Source organism: Triturus cristatus, chromosome 6, assembly GCF_964204655.1.
Source record: "Triturus cristatus chromosome 6, aTriCri1.1, whole genome shotgun sequence".
Classification (NCBI taxonomy): Eukaryota; Metazoa; Chordata; class Amphibia; order Caudata; family Salamandridae; genus Triturus; species Triturus cristatus.
In genome coordinates, this window is record NC_140589.1 from 821,341,851 (window position 1) to 821,363,940 (window position 22,090).

Genomic DNA, 22,090 nt, shown 5'->3' on the forward strand with positions numbered 1-22,090 from the left:
GGGTCATATGCTGTGCTAGGCCAAGTCAAAATCATAAATTCAGGCCAACTGCAATGAAGCGCAGATGAGGTTCAGAGAACAGGTTTGTTCCAGTGTAGATGTTACCTTCTCCTAGCAGGAGTTGGGGCCTCGAGCATGTCCATTTCTGCCTGAGGAGCAGTCATTGCTTGAGCTTCAAGTTGGTAGCCGAAGTGGGCGGTCATGGTTTAGCATGAACAGCAGGTCACCATCAGAACTTGTCCTCAATAGAATGATGTTCTAATATATTATTTTGAAATGTAATACTTCTCTTTTTGAATAAAATATTTGTTTTGTATTTTTATAATCGTTGTGGTTGACATTGCTTCTTGACTCCCCACTGTAATACAGTGGAAATATTATATGTCACAATGCTGATGACAAAAGTATTGCCTGACATAATATTGTATACAGAAATGTGGCATAATTGGTTGTAAATTGTCTAATATTAGTTCATCTGGGGCAATAGTTTGGTAACTGATATTTTGGACACAATATTTTTATCAGATTATATTTAGCCCACAATATTATGGCACCATGCACCCCTCCCAGGGCTCCCAGTTCAGGCATCCAGGTAAAGAGTGCACATGATAAGGATCTCTTCCCTCTTTGGTGTTGGAAAAGACCTACAAGCAGGAATACCAAATGTTTTGCCCCTCATTGACCCTAAAAGTTAATGCATTCAAATACATTTTTTCTGCAGGTTTACACAATCTCCCCTGCATCAGAGGGCGGCACCTTCACCGCTTATGGACGGGCCCTATTGTCTTTTTACTCAGCGGGATATGAATTTGCCTCCATGGGTCCTGGGTAATGCACCATAGACCCTCTATTGATATGCCGGAATGTCCCTCAGTTGTGCTTTCACTGCTCCTGTCTGGCCCCCAGAGATTCTTAAGAGAGGTGTACATCATAATCCTTCAGTTGCACCTCCCAACCCTTTCACAGTATACACCTTAGTGGCTGTTCAAATAAAAGGCACTGTGTCACTCCTAAAATGCCCTCCAAAGCGTAAAATATGTGTTCCGAGTTGCTGTGAAGTAACATGTGATGAAAAATGTTCCACTTAAACAACCACAATGATGACAGAACATTGGAGGATGAGATTTTAAGATGCTGAAACCCATCTGCAATTGTGATGTAGCTGCAAGACTCGCAACTGTAATATAGCATTAGAGAGGAATGAATATTAAAGACAATTTATTAACATTAGTGCTGGTTTGTTAGAGTAGCCACTAAACTGGCATTTGGATTGAAGTCTGCTGCCAGGGGGGTGATGGCGAATACAGGGCGTGGAGATGGCTAATACAGGGCGTGGAGAGGGCGGTGTTAACATGTTATACTGACTGTCCTAGTACCATAGCAATAAACCCACTGTAGAGGGTAATCGGGGAGTGTCCGTATGAGCTGTTTTAGCCCAATGTAGATAAGCTATAAATATATTAGTACATTCTACCCATTGAGGGTAGAAAGTTCATGGGTAAAAAGAGATAAACAAAAATACAAACATTGGACTGTTGTAGCAGAAGGCTTATCCCAGCCTCTATTGGCCCTGAGCATTGTCTTTACTTGAGCTCCCAACATTCCAATGTTCTGCTTGATTGTTTTGCTTTATGAATATTTATTTGCTTACAGCCCAACACTATATTCCCTTCTCTGCTGAGCTTGAATTGGAGTAAAATACATGAGTTGAATGCATCAACAGAATGATATAAATAACAAAATGCATGAATTTGGAATGTGGAAACCTGCAATTATGAGGTAATTATGAAAAATAGGCTTAATGTAGTGGGAGAACAGGAAGAATAGGAGTACAATTAAAGCCATTTGTTTGTGGTGTGCCTACAACCCAGGTTTTTGGGTACAAGACCTTGTCAACAACCTCCTGTGCTTCATGCAGGAGGAGAAAATAAAAGGTTCATCATCAGTGCAACAGAAGATAAGAGCAGAGAAGACAGACTCAACTGTCAGCGCAACATAGAAGAGGGGCAAGGAGGGGTTCTGTTGTCAGTGCAACAAAAGATCGGAGCAGAGAAGCCAGGCTCAGTTGTCCCTGCAACAGGTCTGAAGAGTACAGAGCGCGTCTGCTGTCAGTGTAACAGAGGATAGGAGCAGAGACGCCACACTCAACTGTCAGTGCAATGGGTGAAATGAGTGCAGAGGGCTTCTGCTGTCAGTGTAACAGAGGATAGGAGCAGAGATGCCACACTCAACTGTCAGTGCAATGGGTGAAATGAGTACAGAGGGCTTCTGCTGTCTGTGTAACAGAGGATAGGAGCAGAGACGCCAGACTCAACTGTCAGTGCAATGGGTGAAATGAGTACAGAGGGCTTCTGCTGTCAGTGTAACAGAGGATAGGAGCAGTGACGCCACACTCAACTATCAGTGCAATGGGTGAAATGAGTACAGAGGGCTTCTGCTGTCAGTGTAACAGAGGATAGGAGCAGAGACGCCAGACTCAACTGTCAGTGCAATGGGTGAAATGAGTACAGAGGGCTTCTGCTGTCTGTGTAACAGAGGATAGGAGCAGAGACGCCAGACTCAACTGTCAGTGCAATGGGTGAAATGAGTACAGAGGGCTTCTGCTGTCTGTGTAACAGAGGATAGGAGCAGAGACGCCAGACTCAACTGTCAGTGCAATGGGTGAAATGAGTACAGAGGGCTTCTGCTGTCAGTGTAACAGAGGATAGGAGCAGAGACGCCACACTCAACTGTCAGTGCAATGGGTGAAATGAGTGCAGAGGGCTTCTGCTGTCAGTGTAACAGAGGATAGGAGCAGAGACGCCACACTCAACTGTCAGTGCAATGGGCGAAATGAGTGCAGAGGGCTTCTGCTGTCAGTGTAACAGAGGATAGGAGCAGAGACGCCAGACTCAACTGTCAGTGCAATGGGTGAAATGAGTACAGAGGGCTTCTGCTGTCAGTGTAACAGAGGATAGGAGCAGAGACGCCACACTCAACTGTCAGTGCAATGGGTGAAATGAGTACAGAGGGCTTCTGCTGTCTGTGTAACAGAGGATAGGAGCAGAGACGCCAGACTCAACTGTCAGTGCAATGGGTGAAATGAGTACAGAGGGCTTCTGCTGTCAGTGTAACAGAGGATAGGAGCAGTGACGCCACACTCAACTATCAGTGCAATGGGTGAAATGAGTACAGAGGGCTTCTGCTGTCAGTGTAACAGAGGATAGGAGCAGAGACGCCAGACTCAACTGTCAGTGCAATGGGTGAAATGAGTACAGAGGGCTTCTGCTGTCTGTGTAACAGAGGATAGGAGCAGTGACGCCACACTCAACTATCAGTGCAATGGGTGAAATGAGTACAGAGGGCTTCTGCTGTCAGTGTAACAGAGGATAGGAGCAGAGACGCCAGACTCAACTGTCAGTGCAATGGGTGAAATGAGTACAGAGGGCTTCTGCTGTCAGTGTAACAGAGGATAGGGGCAGAGACGCCACACTCAACTGTCAGTGGAATGGGTGAAATGAGTACAGAGGGCTTCTGCTGTCTGTGTAACAGAGGATAGGAGCAGAGACGCCAGACTCAACTGTCAGTGCAATGGGTGAAATGAGTACAGAGGGCTTCTGCTGTCTGTGTAACAGAGGATAGGAGCAGAGACGCCAGACTCAACTGTCAGTGCAATGGGTGAAATGAGTACAGAGGGCTTCTGCTGTCAGTGTAACAGAGGATAGGAGCAGAGACGCCAGACTCAACTGTCAGTGCAATGGGTGAAATGAGTACAGAGGGCTTCTGCTGTCTGTGTAACAGAGGATAGGAGCAGAGACGCCACACTCAACTATCAGTGCAATGGGTGAAATGAGTACAGAGGGCTTCTGCTGTCAGTGTAACAGAGGATAGGAGCAGAGACGCCAGACTCAACTGTCAGTGCAATGGGTGAAATGAGTACAGAGGGCTTCTGCTGTCTGTGTAACAGAGGATAGGAGCAGAGACGCCACACTCAACTGTCAGTGCAATAGGTGAAATGAGTACAGAGGGCTTCTGCTGTCTGTGTAACAGAGGATAGGAGCAGAGACGCCAGACTCAACTGTCAGTGCAATGGGTGAAATGAGTACAGAGGGCTTCTGCTGTCAGTGTAACAGAGGATAGGAGCAGTGACGCCACACTCAACTATCAGTGCAATGGGTGAAATGAGTACAGAGGGCTTCTGCTGTCAGTCTAACAGAGGATAGGAGCAGAGACGCCAGACTCAACTGTCAGTGCAATGGGTGAAATGAGTACAGAGGGCTTCTGCTGTCTGTGTAACAGAGGATAGGAGCAGAGACGCCAGACTCAACTGTCAGTGCAATGGGTGAAATGAGTACAGAGGGCTTCTGCTGTCAGTGTAACAGAGGATAGGAGCAGAGACGCCACACTCAACTGTCAGTGCAATGGGTGAAATGAGTACAGAGGGCTTCTGCTGTCAGTGTAACAGAGGATAGGAGCAGAGACGCCACACTCAACTGTCAGTGCAATGGGTGAAATGAGTACAGAGGGCTTCTGCTGTCAGTGTAACAGAGGATAGGAGCAGAGACGCCAGACTCAACTGTCAGTGCAATGGGTGAAATGAGTACAGAGGGCTTCTGCTGTCAGTGTAACAGAGGATAGGAGCAGAGACGCCAGACTCAACTGTCAGTGCAATGGGTGAAATGAGTACAGAGGGCTTCTGCTGTCTGTGTAACAGAGGATAGGAGCAGAGACGCCAGACTCAACTGTCAGTGCAATGGGTGAAATGAGTACAGAGGGCTTCTGCTGTCTGTGTAACAGAGGATAGGAGCAGAGACGCCAGACTCAACTGTCAGTGCAATGGGTGAAATGAGTACAGAGGGCTTCTGCTGTCTGTGTAACAGAGGATAGGAGCAGTGACGCCACACTCAACTATCAGTGCAATGGGTGAAATGAGTACAGAGGGCTTCTGCTGTCAGTGTAACAGAGGATAGGAGCAGTGACGCCACACTCAACTATCAGTGCAATGGGTGAAATGAGTACAGAGGGCTTCTGCTGTCTGTGTAACAGAGGATAGGAGCAGAGACGCCACACTCAACTGTCAGTGCAATGGGTGAAATGAGTACAGAGGGCTTCTGCTGTCTGTGTAACAGAGGATAGGAGCAGAGACGCCAGACTCAACTGTCAGTGCAATGGGCGAAATGAGTGCAGAGGGCTTCTGCTGTCAGTGTAACAGAGGATAGGAGCAGAGACGCCAGACTCAACTGTCAGTGCAATGGGTGAAATGAGTACAGAGGGCTTCTGCTGTCAGTGTAACAGAGGATAGGAGCAGAGACGCCAGACTCAACTGTCAGTGCAATGGGTGAAATGAGTACAGAGGGCTTCTGCTGTCAGTGTAACAGAGGATAGGAGCAGAGACGCCACACTCAACTGTCAGTGCAATGGGTGAAATGAGTACAGAGGGCTTCTGCTGTCAGTGTAACAGAGGATAGGAGCAGAGACGCCAGACTCAACTGTCAGTGCAATGGGTGAAATGAGTACAGAGGGCTTCTGCTGTCAGTGTAACAGAGGATAGGAGCAGAGACGCCAGACTCAACTGTCAGTGCAATGGGTGAAATGAGTACAGAGGGCTTCTGCTGTCTGTGTAACAGAGGATAGGAGCAGAGACGCCACACTCAACTATCAGTGCAATGGGTGAAATGAGTACAGAGGGCTTCTGCTGTCTGTGTAACAGAGGATAGGAGCAGAGACGCCACACTCAACTGTCAGTGCAATGGGTGAAATGAGTACAGAGGGCTTCTGCTGTCTGTGTAACAGAGGATAGGAGCAGAGACGCCACACTCAACTGTCAGTGCAATGGGTGAAATGAGTACAGAGGGCTTCTGCTGTCAGTGCAAAAGAGGATAGGAGCAGAAAAGTCAGGCTCAATTATCAACGCAAATGGTGAGAAGAGCACAGAGGGCTTCTGCTGTCAGTACAACAGAGAAATAGAGCAGAGAAGCTAAGCTCAACTGTCAGCACAGCGGCCGAGAGAAGCAAAGAGGGTTTTTGCTGTCAGTGTGACAAAGGAGAGGAGCAAAGAAGCCAGGCTCAGCTGTTAACGCAACGGGTAAGAAGAGCACAGCTTAGAGGTTCTGCTGCCAGTGTGACATACGATAGTAGCAGAGAAGCCAGGCTCGGTTGTCAGGGCAAGAAGAGCACAGAGAGATTCTGTTGTCAGTGCGACAGAGGATAGGAGCGGAGAAGCCAGGCTCAGCTGTCAGCGCAACAGACAAGAAGAGCACAGAGGGGTTCTGCTTTCAGTGCCATAGATTTCATTTTGGAGCATGGAAATATTGTAGATCCGTGCAACATTGGAGAAAAGATGTCTGAAAGGCTAGGCTCCTTCCCTGTATCACAGATACAATGATTACCATGTAATACAAGCTGTGGCTAGGTTGTAAACAGGCAATGCAGACTGCCTGTGAGCCTCTAGGAGTGCAGGGATGCAACGTTTTTCTTAGGAGCTCTTTTCCCCGCTGACAAATAGTAGAGTTACTAAATATCAAGGCTACTTTTTCCTAATTGCACCTAATGACCCTTTCTTCCACCACCGTTCCTTTCCTATCTCTTTATCTCATGTTTTAGGTCTCACCTAGGCAGGGCATGCACTGTCTCTAGAGATGTTGCATCTACTCTGTGGGCTTCAAGCGCGCCCATCGTTTTTTATTTGTTCTTTGGTGTACTGCTCTGAAATCCTTGCTTTGCAGTGGTGCGTTGCTTTTAATTGACCCTGCTTTTGGTATTTCGTCCCCGTCCAAGGAGCACGCCCCTATTACATGTAGGCTTGCCCTTCTGTGCTTGTAGGTTTGTTGAATTGCACTATTATTTTTTTCAGTTTGCTTCTGCCCCTGTGTGTCAGCTTTTCTTCCTTTACACGTTTACCCATCCAGATTGCAGTGTGTTTTAAATGTCAGCTTTTTTCCCCCTGTAAGCGTTCATCCCTCCCATTTGCATAGTGTTAATAAACTTGCATAGTTTTATTTATGTTTTTTATAGTGTCATGTCTCTAAATTTTTGCATTTAAACAGGCTTTTTTAAATGGACTGGACAGATCACCTAATCTCCCCTTTGTCTAAAAACATGAATGTGACCTTATGTAGTGTAACTGTTGCTTGTGCAAAGCGATCTCCTACCTCCAGGCCGAGTTCTCACCATATAACTTAAAAAAAAGAAGAACACGCAGAGGTGGTGTGAAGCGTAAATTTCGTAGAAAATATTAACAAGGACTTAATATTACATTCACTTTCATTCTCATTAAAAATCGGATTAAAATACAGTTTGCATGGACTTCGAACTCTTGTAAATATGAGAAAGCATGGACATGGGCGGTAAGGCTCAATGTCTCTGGTCACGTGATCAGAACTAAACAGCAGAGCTTCGCTCGTGCCTCCGCGCACCACTTGTAAACAGAGTTACAGAGAGAGGGAAAACGTCAACCGAATGTACGATTAATTACAAGACCCCTTGGAACTACCGAAAAAGACGCAGACGAGAAGACATGGATTTTCTTCCAAATTTCTCGAAAGAAAAATGGTCTCTGCTTGCTATCTTGTTGACGCTACTGTATCTGTAAGTGTTGCACCGCACACCTCTGGATTGTCTGTACTAGAGTGGCACCTACAGTTTAAAATCAATCTGTCTCAATTACACCATCGCTGCTGTGTTTCAGCCATGATAAGCGTAGGCTGTGGCATGATGTCATAAATGCTATAACATGTATTGTATACAAATACGTAATCCTGTGCAGGTCATCTGCAGCAAAAAATCCATAAGTGAGTATACAGTAAGGAAAACATAGGTTGCTGTCTGCTATACAGTAGATACTTTGCAAGTCTGTATTTTTGGAGAAAATGTGAATGCTCTTGCTAGAGATGTCCTAGCCTGTGACATCCTACTGCTACCCTCCTGATTTTCAGGAAATAGAATCCTTGCCAAGTCATTTCCACACCGTGACTATGCCGTGCAACAGGCATCAACAACACACTTCCCTCTGTGTGGTTTGGAAAGAAAAGGTTTTGTATGTTGAGGCTGGCCATGACAATGCATAAGTAATACAAGGAGTGCTTTTTGTTGTCTCGGATGTTAGATCTGTGTAAGTCGAGCTCGGCTGTGTTGTGTAACAAAGCAGCAGCTCTGACAGCTGACTAGGGTATGGCCCAGAGCTGCGCAACTTGATGTCTCAGACATTAAGGTGATGGGTGAAATCATAGGCAAAATCATAGACATTGATGTAAAACTATAGGCTCTACCAGCGGTCGACGTGCATTTAAAAATTATGAGAACTATGATGCTGCATGCAGAGGGGACAGGGTCAGTGACAATGGGGTTGGGGTCAAAGGCATGGCTAAAAAAACAGAAAACATTCTGTACATTTTTTGCTCTTCCACTGTCGGGTAGCTACATAAAAAACACATGAAGATTAAAGGGGAAAACAAATATAAAAGATGTCACTCAGTGGGAAATGCACTATGCTCCATTATGAAATCGTTATTAGTTAATGCACTGAAGAGGTCTGTGTGCAACCAGAGAGCCACAGAATTCAATCTTGGTTGGTGCATTGGGTAATAGTGACTTGTGTATTTTTAGTGCTACAAGGTCAGAACCTGTGACAGAAAGCACTAGGAATATGTAAATCAGTAATTTAATCTTGCATGACTCTCAGTATGAGATTGAATGCTACAAAATGTGCAAAATGTTTAAGATAAAATGGTGCTTCCAAAATATAGATTTTAGTAATACCCAGATTTTACGGAATGCTATGTTTTACATTACTGTCCCTTCAACACCTCCAGGCTTAGTAAGCGCTATATAAATACAATTGCAATTAAAAGCAGTCACTTCACAGCTCAGTTAACTCTTTCCACTACCGCTCAAAAATAATGCATCTTTGTTGTTACAAAACTTTGAGTGATTTGAACAATTAAAGCCAGTACCAGCTCCCAAGCATTCTTTATTTTTCAGATTACCCTTCGCATTTGCAGAATTAATACATTATGCACATTTGCATTTCTTTCAGTCAAACAGGCACCCTGGCAGCAAGGCTTGTTTAGCTGTCTGTCAGGCTTCAGTTTCACAGCACAAAAACAACACTCCCTTCTTATTTATTCCCCATCGCCTTCATATACCATCAGTACCCTTTCACAACATCCTACCAGGTACACACTAGCCATTGCACACATAATCCCACCTCTTGGAGACACCAACAGTACATACTTACAACACCCTTCACCCAAAGATGGCATCCTGCATTCACCACTGATGTCATGAGTCATGCTGTATCTAGCACCCACTGAAAACCATCAACCACGGTCAACCTTGTGGGTTTTTATTTTTTTTATTTTTTTATTTTGTTGCATATTTATACAGCGCGAACTCGACCCGAAGGTATTGGAGCGCTTTACATAGCACCGTATTTACATTACACATTCAGGCACGGGGAGATTAAGTGATGCTCCAGAGTCTTCTGACCTGGCTGAGTATGCAGTATGAGGGACCTATCAATAATTCTTGGTACCCATAGACAGCATCCACTAACATCACCCATCCTCTCACTGGTCTCACTGCATGGCTAAACAATTATAAGGTCCAAAAGGCGAGAACGATTGGCTATGTCAATGATTGTTTCATCCTTGCTTTCTCCCTATCTCACCGCTTTTCTCATTCTTTCTCTCTCTGACTCTTGGTGAAATTCTGGCAATGGAAAATAAGTTTTGGTCCGAAAGAGGGGTCCGGTGCCGCCTACCTGCCTTCACTGGCACAAATTAAGCACTGGCTAATTTACACATTTGCCTCAGGTCAAACATATTGCGATTTCTTACTACTTTTTCCTAAAAGTCACAGAAAGGAAATGTAATGGGTATAATTTGCTTTTCATCTTTTCTCTATTTTTCCCTTTGTCAGGTATGGTTTGCTCTCCACTGCGCAGGGTATCTGTTTCCATGTTACTCAACCTCTTGAATGAACCTCTGGCTTTCAGTTTGTCCTAGAATGATTTTCTTTCTCCTGACGTCAATTGCTCTTTCCAGCTTCCTTGAATTGATGTTTCAGGGCCGAAAACATTACGGTATGATAACAAAACGACATGTATTCATGACCTTCGGCAATGTGGTGTGCCGTGCCAATGTTTCAACATTTCAGTTGCGAAACAGGCTCTTAAAGTGATATTTTGTTTTACTCATTTGAGGTGGAAACTGCAGAACGAAGATGGAAAAAGATAAAAGAATAATTCTTTTTGTGAGCTGCAAATGTGTACAGCAAAGCATAAAATTCGAGGCTTGCACAGTTATTTTTTTTTCCCTTTTCATCTTACACTTTGCAGTTTTTCTTTTTTTCGTTGACTTTCAGTTGTGAATTTTCTGAGATTTCTGGAGAACTGAAAAACACATCCCTCAATTATATGTCATACAAAGTTCAGCAGTTCTAAAAATGTGGGAGTACACTAAGTTGTAATTTTTATTTTGAACTTTGTCTGTGTTTAATCTGTTTTTATTTCTATGTTTACTCGTAGTAGAAAATAACTCACAAAATTCACCGCTATTACCTTTTCTCAAGTCACCGCAGTGCTAGCTTCTTCCTCTGTCAGCCTTTGCCAGCTTCACACACTTTCTCCCAGTGCCACACAACTCCTCAGACCAGCTGCTCACACTGCATACTAATACTTGCTTCTAACATTGCCCTGGGAGCACTGAGCATCAAACCTGCCACGTAGTTTATACTCCATGGCCAATCCAATGGGTTCCAACCTGTGTGCCACAGGTGATTTTCTGTATTTACAAAAGAGTTAAAATAATGCCTTAATGTATAGCTTCCCATATCCATTCATTGTCTTTCGAAGCGTTTCAAGTTACACGTTTACTCATTGAGAAGCCCCACCCCGAAACACTCCACGTGGGATCATTATATTAATATCTGGACTTTGAGAATAACCCTATCCCTAAAAATCCTGCTGGTGTTCCTATTAGGTATTCATTTACTCTCATTGTTAGGAGGAAGTTCAGTCGCCAATAGCTCTGAACTAATTGTAGCCTTTAGCACCAATCTGCCACCACATTGTACAGACACCGAAGATAATCCACCTTCAATAATTTGTCCTGACAGGCAGAAATCCCAAGGAGATTTTGCTAAATGCTCTAGAGAGTTTGGTTTTGTCCCCCCTAAACGATTTATGCATCGATCAGGTTGCCAACATGCAGGAGAACTGTATACCTCTGCTGTGCCCTTCAGAAAACTGTGGCTTACAAAAGAGCCTACAGGCAGCTCTAAACAGTTTATGCGTAACAACATCTTCCTCCATGACCATCTTCCTAAAGTCGAGAATCCCACAACCATAGACTTGCATCCAACTCTGATACTAGATCTGGGAATGATGGAAAAATTGCTCACCCATTTCAAACATCTACTCAATCCAACCACCAAGCTATCTCTTTCCAGGTATGGTAATCTATAGCAAAAGAGTCTGCGTAGGACATACCTCTTTGTAAATGTTTTTTTTTAGACATTGCATGGCTCGATAATAAAGCAGGCCTAGAAAAATTGCCTGAATCAAGGCGCACTTCCTGAAGACTCTAAATCAAACTCAACTTCTTCTCGATTGTATTGAATTTCAACTTTAGGAGTAGCAACAACTCCTTTTCTAAATCCACCAAGAACCCCAGGGATGCCATTCTTAAGAGGGGCGCTAAGTCTGAATTTTCCCAATTTACTACAGATCCCGAAACCTGACTTCCTTCTTTTGCTACGTGGCCGATCCTGATCCAGGAATATCATGTTGTACAGATATACCACCATTCGGTGACTCTGTGCCCTGTATGTTACTGCTAGCAGCCATGCCAAGTGTCACTCATCAAATGTTAGACTAAGTCAGATCATTGACTTGTACCACCTCCCCACAAAACACCTTTTATCATGAAATTCAGTGCTCATCTGAACTCAGCTGTTATATTCATGATCTATTGAAAATAATTTGCAGGCGTACACTGGAGACGTCTGGCACAGTTTGCACATTGTTGTTGCTGCTTGGCTGAATCTCTTGCATCAGAGGTGATTGTCACAAGGTGAGACGAGGTGAATGTCGCAATTCAGAGCCCAGTGTCTCTCCCTGCTCCCACTGTGAAAGTGCTGAGCCCTGCTGGATCTTGGCCAGCTGATCTGAATGAGGCAGAGATACCTCTATGAAAGACAGTATAGGAGGATAACAAGCAGGCAATAGAAAGCGTACCTGGTTTTCTTTACCTCTGATTATCCTGCATTGCTTTACCATGACAGCGCATCAAAACTGCAGTCAACTTATATTTGTAGACGTTCGCATGCTCCACCTACCATATCTAAACTATATGGTCATGTTTCAGTGTCTCCAGATTAATTATTAAAAGAGCAGCAAGATTTTTTTCAATTAGAACTTTTGCATGATTGATACCTGGGGGGTGGGATGACACCTACATGTAAAGCTGCCTTTTAAGTTAATGAGAGTTTTCATGCTGAGGCAGGTATAATATACCTTTAATGTGGAAAGCAAAACTACATGTCTCAGAAGGCAAATCAATGTCTGGAAAAACGTCAGGACTGCCTGATGGTACACATGCTGGGTTCACCAGAACAAGCAACTCAAATTGATATTACATTACTGCAAATACTGACTGAAAAGATTTAATAGCAGGTTTTCGGGGTACACAGCATTTTTATACAATTTACATTGCACTTTATTTCTGAATTTGTTCCTTCTTCTCAATTTAGCAATGTCTATTTTAGAGAGATTTATTCTCTTGCTAGCCATTTAAGTGGGATTTGGGGTGACTGCATACCAGTTGCATGGTTTGATTTCTTACTATCGATTTATAAGGTAGCTCAGTAGGTTGATCCTCTGCTGTGGAGAATTGTCTGTAAACTGGAGGTCTCAGGTTTGAATCCTGGTAGTGCCTAATCTGCATTTTATCCATCGGAAGTCAATAGAATTTGTACTATTGCAATCATTTTAATTCTTTCTCTGATGGTAATGGAAATGTGCGTGTTAGGGTGTGGGTGAAGGCAAAGGCGAGAGGCAAGCCAATGATATAGCTTCGAAGCAGTTGTGTGTTTTGTTTGAATAATATTTGGTCCCATCCTGGCTTTTTATCCATGTGCAATTCACAATGTTAGCCTTTTAGAGGCAGTTTATAGACCAATATGATGACCATTATAAAGGTCAATAGGAGTTTATAGACCACTATTTTGCAGAAAGGGCAGTGGCAACTGACACAGAACAAAACAGTGGGGCGGGTGGAGGGGGCCAGAGGGGACCAGCAGGAAGCACGTGGGAGGAGCGCACGGCGGGAGGGTTAACGATAAAATGACATAAAAAAAACACTTACCTGGCTCTGCCAGCCGCCTTGCGTTCCTCTGCTGCGATTCCTGGTCCCAGCAGCCCCTGGGACAGCATCACGACTCCCATCCAATCCCTGCGCTGCTCTCAAGCATGAGAGCAGTGTGGGGATTGGCCTGAGCTGGCTGGATCAACGCTCGCTCAGGCATAGGGAGTCTGTGCTGTTTCTCCAACCCGGCTGTACAATGCAGCCGGGTTGGAGAAACCTAAGTGCGCATGTCAGTTTGGCCGGCCTGAAACGGACTGCTAAACCAACATGCGCACTTACAAGTGCACATACCACTCCTCCTCCTCCCTCCCATTGACCTGTCCCTCCCCTCTCTGCACACGCTGGCTCAGAGGCAGCAGCTAAAAAACATAAAACAATAGTAAGGTATCATTTTATTTTTCAGCTGCTGTCTCTGAGCTAGTGGGGCGACGCTGCTCCATCATTGCAGAGGAACCGCCGCTGAGAAGGGGTCATTCCTGTGCATGTTCTCATTGCACAAAGATAAAAGTTGTATTCCATTCGTGATTGTCACTTGGAAACCTGGAAATGTCACACGTAAGTAAATTAAAATCAGGCAGCTATGCTCTGGACAGTAGGGAAGAGAAACTGACCAGGACGTACTTAATCGAACACTGGTCCGCATAGGAAGGGAAACCTGTAGGCAAGACTGACAGTGCAGTGTCTGAGGAAAGGAACAAAAGAAAAACTTGTTGGTTAAATCAGTGGTTACGTGTGAAAATAGCAAAAATATGCCAATTGAAAACGTACTTAAGCAGGTGGGAAAATAGCAACAATACACCAATTGAAAACACACATGACATAGCAGCAAGAAAAGAAGCCGGAAGTATAAAAAAGCCTTTATTTACAGGCTAGAAAGGGTTCATTATAAGTGTTTCATTTTCCTTCTAGAACATACAGCATTGTGGGTTATATTGTCACTCTTTGAAAAATGTGTCTGCTATTACATAAATGAGCGAGGAAAGACTGCATAATGGAACCTTTTTTGAAACTTTTCCCTGTGGCCGGGCTTTGCTCCGCTGCCCTCCCTGTGGGATTTCGCTTTGGCCGGGCTAGCTCCGCTGTCCCTCCCTGTGAGCTTCTCCGTGTGGCCGGGCTGCGCTCCGCTGCTCGCAGAACTCAGGACTTCATCCCCCAGCAGCCCCGCAGGCATTGAGGACGCCGACGATGCTGCTAACGAACGCCAGGAGGCGCATAAAGATCGGGGCGGGGCCGAGGCCCGTGTGGAACCTTTTTTGAAACTTTTCCCTGTGGCCGGGCTTTGCTCGGCTGCCATCCCTGTGGGATTTCGCTTTGGCCGGGCTGTGCTCCACTGTCCCTCCTTGTGAGTTTCTCCGTGTGGCCGGGCTGCGCTCTGCTGCTCGCAGAACTCAGGACTTCATCCCCCAGCAGCCCCGCAGGCATTGAGGACGCCGATGACGCTGCTAACGAGCGCCAGGAGGCGCATAAAGATCGGGGCGGGGCGAGGCCCGTGTGGAACCTTTTTTGAAACTTTTCCCTGTGGCCGGGATTTGCTCCGCTGCCCTCCCTGTGGGATTTCGCTTTGGCCGGGCTGTGCTCCGCTGTCCCTCCCTGTGAGCTTCTCCGTGTGGCCGGGCTGCGCTCCGCTGCTCGCTGCTCGCAGAACTCAGGACTTCATCCCCCAGCAGCCCCGCAGGCATTGAGGACGCCGACGACGCTGCTAACGAGCGCCAGGAGGCGCATAAAGATCGGGGCGGAACCTCGTCCCGTGGGACGCGCGCGGGCGCGCCGGGCTAAGCCCGCGCAAAGGGCGGGTCATCTGTGGCCATCAGGGGCCAGAGGAGGACAGGCTGGGCCAGCCCCATGACATTTCCAGCAGGACACAGGACTCAAATTATCGCTAAGTGAGCCACAAGGTATTGATTGACTCGACTAGTTGTCTAGTGTTATCTATTTGCTGACTATAGTGTGGCATCATTCTCTTCCTATTAAAAGTAAACCTTCTTCCCGCCACATGGCCAAATGTATTGCTAATTCTAAAGGGGGGGGTGGGGCAGGGGGTGTAGGGACATTGGATGCTTTTCTTAAATGGGCAGAATCAGTTGTGGCCAAGGAGATAGAACTTGTTGAGAGGAGGTTATCACTTGATCCACTAGGCCAAAACCCAAATCCGACACCAATTATAGAATTAATAGGAGGCATCCAGACTCCCCTTCAATCCCCTCAAGTATTAATTACACCCTCTAGTGACGTCGTGACATCAGTGTTACATACGACTAACATTTCCTGTACACCTATACCCAGTCCCCCTCCTTCACCTCCTAACACAAGCACTAGGCAGTCACGGGCTGCACTCGACACTAGAGCTAAAGATCTGTTGGGGAAGCGGAAGGCGAATAGTGCTCCAAAGGGAAGTAGGTAAAATGCGAAACAAGCTAGAAAAAAAAATTCTACACTCGGGCTGGGTAGTCAAATAGAAAGTTCAACGATTCAGGAAAACCACCCTAAGACTCAAGGAAGGGGTAATTTAATTACACGTGTAACAGATAATTCTATGGAGGGTAATATATTGTCAGAATTTATAGGGAATATGGAGGAGCGCCTAAAGGCACTTATCAACCCAGTGATGGACAAACTTGACTCAATCGATTGTAGATCAAAAGTCCTTGAAAGACACGTATTAAGTCAACAGGGGCCTACGATTGGGACAAAACTGACAGAAGCACGCTTCACCAGTGCTCCCACACCCATATATGCAGCCACTAGTTCGAGTGAACCCATAGAACCTATAGTCGCTCAGGCGACACAACGAACAAACATCTCAACTTCAGTTAGTGGAGTTAAGCTTGGTTGTGGGGGACCTAGGGGTAGTTTACATCATACAGGTTACATTTCCCCGAAAGAAACTAGTCTTCATCTCCCCCCAGAGGCGTGCCCGTATTCCATCATTATGGCAAACGTCCCCAAAACCTTTGATGGCAAAGAGGAACATTGGTCTACTCTTAAAAATAAAGTACTCCACTTTTTGAATAACAGAACAGTGTTAGGCGAACATCTTTTTAACAACTTTAAGATGGTAAGAAGGGTGGACTGGGTGGGCAAGACTAGGAAGGGTATGAGGGAGACTGTGTTGTTGTGAGTTTTGGATCCCCCCAATTGGTAGATCATATTCTGAGGCAGGCAGGATCATTAAGGATACATCAAGATCGCATCAGCATACTACCATTGGGGTTTTTCTACCCACCTAGTAATACTGCCGCGACTAGCAGGAGAGACCATGTCATTCGGGTTGACCCTTATATTAGTTTCACACCAGTGAGCAACAGATTTGAGGTTCTTAGCTCACTGGATATTAACGACTGACTCCTGCACGGACAAGATCAGGACTTACGAGGAATTAATACAGCTAATCCACATAGAGTGAGTCTAGCATCTGGAATAGGTCCACATGATACAATTCCCCCTGTTTTGACAGACAACACTCTGATAAATGGACTAACCAATATTAATAGTCCGATGCAAGAGGTTCTCCAATTAGGGGGTAAAATAAGTGGAGGCCCACAGGATGTTGAATTAAATGGTACCCAAAATAGGGATGTTGATTCGGCTTTCTCATCATTGGTCTCCTGGAATGTGGCGGGATTTAGAAATAAGGCAGCGTCATCAGACTGGTTAACCTTTCTTGATAACAAGGACCTAATACTATTCCAGGAAACCTGGTTGAATGCAATAGATTTTAGACCAGGAAACCTTAGTTTTAACGTTCCTGCTATTCCTAGCCCCCGTGGTAGAGCAAAGGAGGCACTCTTAACTTGGGTCAGACAAGATAGCAGGTATAATGTTAATCAATTGGACTCAAAAAGCAGCGACATATTATTAATTCAAGTTCAGTGTCCTGGATCTAAGGACCTTTTTGTTTTTAATGTTTATGCAAGAGGGATGCCGGGGGGCAAGTCTTCAAACACTGTTGAAGAACTAGATGTACTCCTTGAGATATATTGCAAAAAGGGTAATATTATAGTTGCGGGCGATTTCAACTGCTGTTTCGAACCTCTAGACAGTAATGATGTTGATCTTACCCTAGAAGAAGACCGTACATGGAATATTCCCCAGTTGACACTTTTGCCTATTAAAAAATGGACAGAGGCCGCACTTCAGTTAAAGGTCCTATGTGTCGGACAGGGGCTACGAGCAATCAATGGTAGATCTGCTTCTGATAAACATGGAGCTTTTACGTTTAGTAATGGTCTACGAAAAAGTCGCATTGACTATATACTCATCAATAAAGAGAACTGGCCCAGTATCAAGGACATGATGGTAGTGGGAAGGGTTGAAAGTGATCATGACCCCTTACTTCTATCATTTAACTTATTTAATTCTTACAGTCAGGAGGTTACTCCTGTAAAGGCTGACATTGTCCTATCAAATGATACAAGACGCATTAAATGGGCAAATTGTTTAAGGAATGAGAGTCAGATAATAACCATGAGGGATTTGACCACCACGGCGACAAATGCCCTACAAAACTGTATTACTCAAGAGGAGGCTATTGCTAATGTCAACCTGATTCATACAAACTTTTTAAATCAACTTAGGGTTTTTTTGACTAAAAAGGCTTATACCAAACCTAAAAGACTATTTAGAAAGGAGGATCAATGGAACGGGAAGTCGTGTAGGGCTGCGTACCAGGCCTTGACTGAGGCAGTGAAATCCAAAGATAGAGATCGTGTTAAGAGTGCCTGTGTTGTTTACAAAAAAGCCCAATACGATGCCAAACATGCATGGGACAAGGATTATTGGAGGGACCTTCATTCTGCCAGCAAAGAACGAACATTGTGTACCTTTTGGGATATGGTCAAGTGGGGCAGGGGGATACAAAGGGAAGAACCAATAAACTATGTCTCGCCTAACCTCTGGGTTTCGCATTACGCATCCCAGTTTGCATCCTTTGAAACGGTTGGCGAGATTAGTAAAGATCCCACCCCCCTTAATAAGGATATAATCCCCTTAAACTTCGAGATAATCGAGGTGAGAAAGGCACTGAATACCATCCCCAGGGGTAGAGCACCAGGACTGGCTCCGTCCCAGCTGATTTGTTTATCCACGATAAGGAGCTTTGGGCACCATACATCCAATGTCTAGCTAACGGTATCGCCAATGGATCACCCATACCGAATACCTGGAAGGGCGCTGAGATCATACCGATCTACAAAAAGGGGGAGCGCTCAGATCCAGGAAATTATAGGCCCATAAGCTTGATTGACTGCATACAGAAGGTGGTCGCAAGGCTTGTCCTGCAGAGAATCCAAGGGTGGATTGAAGAGGAGGAAGTATTGGCACCACTTCAGGCAGGATTTCGCAGTCACACAAGCACCATAGACCAAGTTTTTAGGTTTCTTTTAATTTATTGGCGGGTGGTTTTGTTGGGGGAGGGTATGTTATTTGCGGCTTTTGTTGACCTCAAATCAGTGTTTGACTTGGTTCCACGAGCAAAAATGTGGGCCGTTTTCGAAGATCAAGGCATGCCACTTGACATCTTGATCTTTTTAATGAAGCTCCACGAGGACAATTATGCCCAAGTTAGATGGAACCAATCGGGCAGTGTAACAGATAAGTTTCCCATCGCTAGGGGAGTACGCCAAGGGTGCGTATTAGCCCCGACCCTTTTTTCATTATACATCAACAGGGTGATCAACTACTTCGAGCAACACCCTACCGACGCTCCCAAGCTGGATGGTAAGTTGATCCCCCTGTTGATGTTTGCAGATGATACTCTATTAATCTCAAAGACACAACAGGGTTTACAAAAAGCCATTGATGTACTCGAAGTCTTCTGCAAGGACCATGGGCTTATAGTAAATGTAAGTAAGACCCAGTTCATGGTCCTTCATAAGTCTAAATATATAAGAGGAAATGTGCAAATGAACGGAGTCAAACTAGAACAGACTAAGGTTTTTTCGTACCTGGGTACAGCCCTTGCATCAAAGCTAGATTGGAAACCGCACACTACCCAGCTGGTTATAAGGCACGCTCAGCTAACTGGAGCACTATAAAAAGAGCTTCACCTCTCATATACCAGGCCAATAATACCAGCACTTAAAATTTAGGATGTAAAGATAGGAACAGCGATTCTTTACGGGGCGGAATTGTGGGGATTCAGTAACCTTACCCTGCTGACTAGGGCCCAAAATAAGTTCCTACGAGTAATCACAGGTCTTCCTATATCAACCCCGCTGTTCCCCCGCTTTTATGATCTAGGTGTCAAACGTTTGGAGGATATGGCCCGATATAGACCAGTGGCATACTGGAGGAGAATGTGGGTCACCCCAGACCTCTCACAGTATGCTCGGGCATTTATGGATGTCAGAGGAGCAGATAAGGCGCAAAAAATCCCCTGGATGCGGGAGGTTAAGGCAATTTACTCTGCCATGGGCCTAGCCAGTCTTTGGGAAGACCCAACAGCACACACTTTTCCCCCTAGGAAAATCTTAAGAGATCTATACTGTAGTATGGTTTCAGTGAAAAGATTTGGTTCATGTATTGGTCCGTCACTAACTGCAGATTTTATGGAACTTAAAGACGCCTGTGTTTGAAAGCTATTGGGACTGTATTACTGTTGTGGAGGACAGAAAGAGATACCATCAATTTAGAGTGGGCACACTACCTATTAATTCCTTCGTTGCTAAATGGAGAAAAGGCCTTGACCCTAGTTGTCCTTTCTGTCCTACACAACGGGAAAGTACTGGGCATATTTTATTTATTTGTCCAGAGTATAAAGATCCCAGGCGGTCCTGGCTTAAACCTATTTGTTTACAGCTGGGCCTTCGGGCAGGTGGAGAGGCTTTACGGGTTCTTAAAACGAACACCTCCCAACCTGTGACTATTGCTGTTGCAAAATTCCTTCATTGGATGTGGATAATCCGTGCACGCAAATTACGCTTCTTGTGAATATTTCAGATTTCACTTGTATAGCCCCTTTTTATATCATAAGCCTTTTAAACATTTTAAATGTTTTAATTATAATGAGATGTGTATTTATAACTTTCTGGTGTGGCTTTTAAACAATATTATGAAATCTTTTACTTTACATCCCTCGTGAAAGAACCCCTTTTCTCTTTTAAAATTGGCAAATATTTTAATGATGTCTTTTATGATTGAAAATCGAAATAAAGACTTTGAAATTGAAATTGACTGCATAATAGAGTCTCTCCTCTTGCACAAGAAAGGTAATTTATATTGTACATATGTCATTCTTCCTGGAGTACTGTGGCCAAGTGCCGAGCTTCAACGGCTTTTAACTTAATGGGCATGGCTCCCTGGCACCTCAGACCCACACGCAAGCCACATCTCCTTGTCAATAGATGCTATGACACTTGACCCCTGAGGAAAGGGCCTCCTCGGCTCAGTGGAACCATTCACATCATGTGTTGGCGGTAGACCTGTCAGACATTAGGAGTTTGATTTTTCTTCGATTTTGGGAGACAAGAGTCGATTGGCCCCAGTTGTTTCAGTAGAACTGGGAAGAAATTTAGGGGAGGCAGGTATCTGTCATTTTGACTTTCTGTAGTACATTCACCACTTAAATAAGCTTTGCTGGAAAATATTATTCTGAGACAGCAACTTGGTCACACTGTACTAAAATGAATACAAGAAAAATGCAAAAACCTATATTTGATTAACTTAGGGGTTTATGTCAATCCTGACTGAGTCCATCTTTTAAAGCAAGCCTTGGTAAAGCAATCGGTCTCGCATTTGTGAAAGTTCGAGCTATTGGCGTTGTAAATCATATTGTTTTTAACTAGAGGACTAAGAATGAGCAATTACCACTGGGAAGAGAGGCACAGCTGCAGTACTGTCCAGAGGACTTAGAATGAGGAATTACCGATGAGACCAGAGAAGCAGGTAGCATCACTGTCTATAGGACTTAGAATGAGGAATTTACAACTGGAAAAGAAAAGCAGCTAGCAGCACTGTCTAGAGGACATAGAATGAGAAATTACTGACAGTACCAAAGAAGCAGGTGCAGCACTGCTTAGGGGACTAAGAAAGAGGAATTACCACTGGGACCAGAGAAGCAGCTAGTAGCACTGCCTAGAGGACTATGAATGAGGAATTATCACTGTGACCAGAGACATAACTGAAGCACTGCCTAGAGGATTGAGAATGGGGGAATTGCCGACAAGACCAGAGAAGTAGCTACAGCACTGGATAGAGGACTTTTAGAATGATAAATTACTGATGAGACTAGAGATACAGTTAGCAGCACTGTCTAGAGGACTGAAAGTGTTATTACTGACATGACGAGAGTAGCAGATAGCAGCACTGTCTGGAAGACCTAGAATGAGGAATTAACTCTGGGACCAGAGAAGCTGCATTGCCTAGACGACTTAGCGTGAGTAATTACCAATGGGACCAGAGAATCAGCTAGCACCACTGTCTAAAGAACTTCGAATGAGGAATTAGCGGCGGAACCAGAGAAGCAGCTAGCGGCACTCCGTACAGGACTAAGAATGAGGAATTACCACTGGGAGCAGAAAACCAGCTAGCAGTACTGTAGAGAGGACTATGAATGAGGAATTACAACTGTGAACAGAGACAAACCTGCAGCATTGCCAAGAGGACTTAGAATGGGGAATTACTACTGTGACCAGAGACACAGCTGCAGCACTGTCTAGGTGAATTAGAATCAAGAATTACCAACGGGACTAGAGAAGCAGTTAGCAGCACTGTCTAGAGAACTTAGAATGAGGAATTACTGACGGGACCAG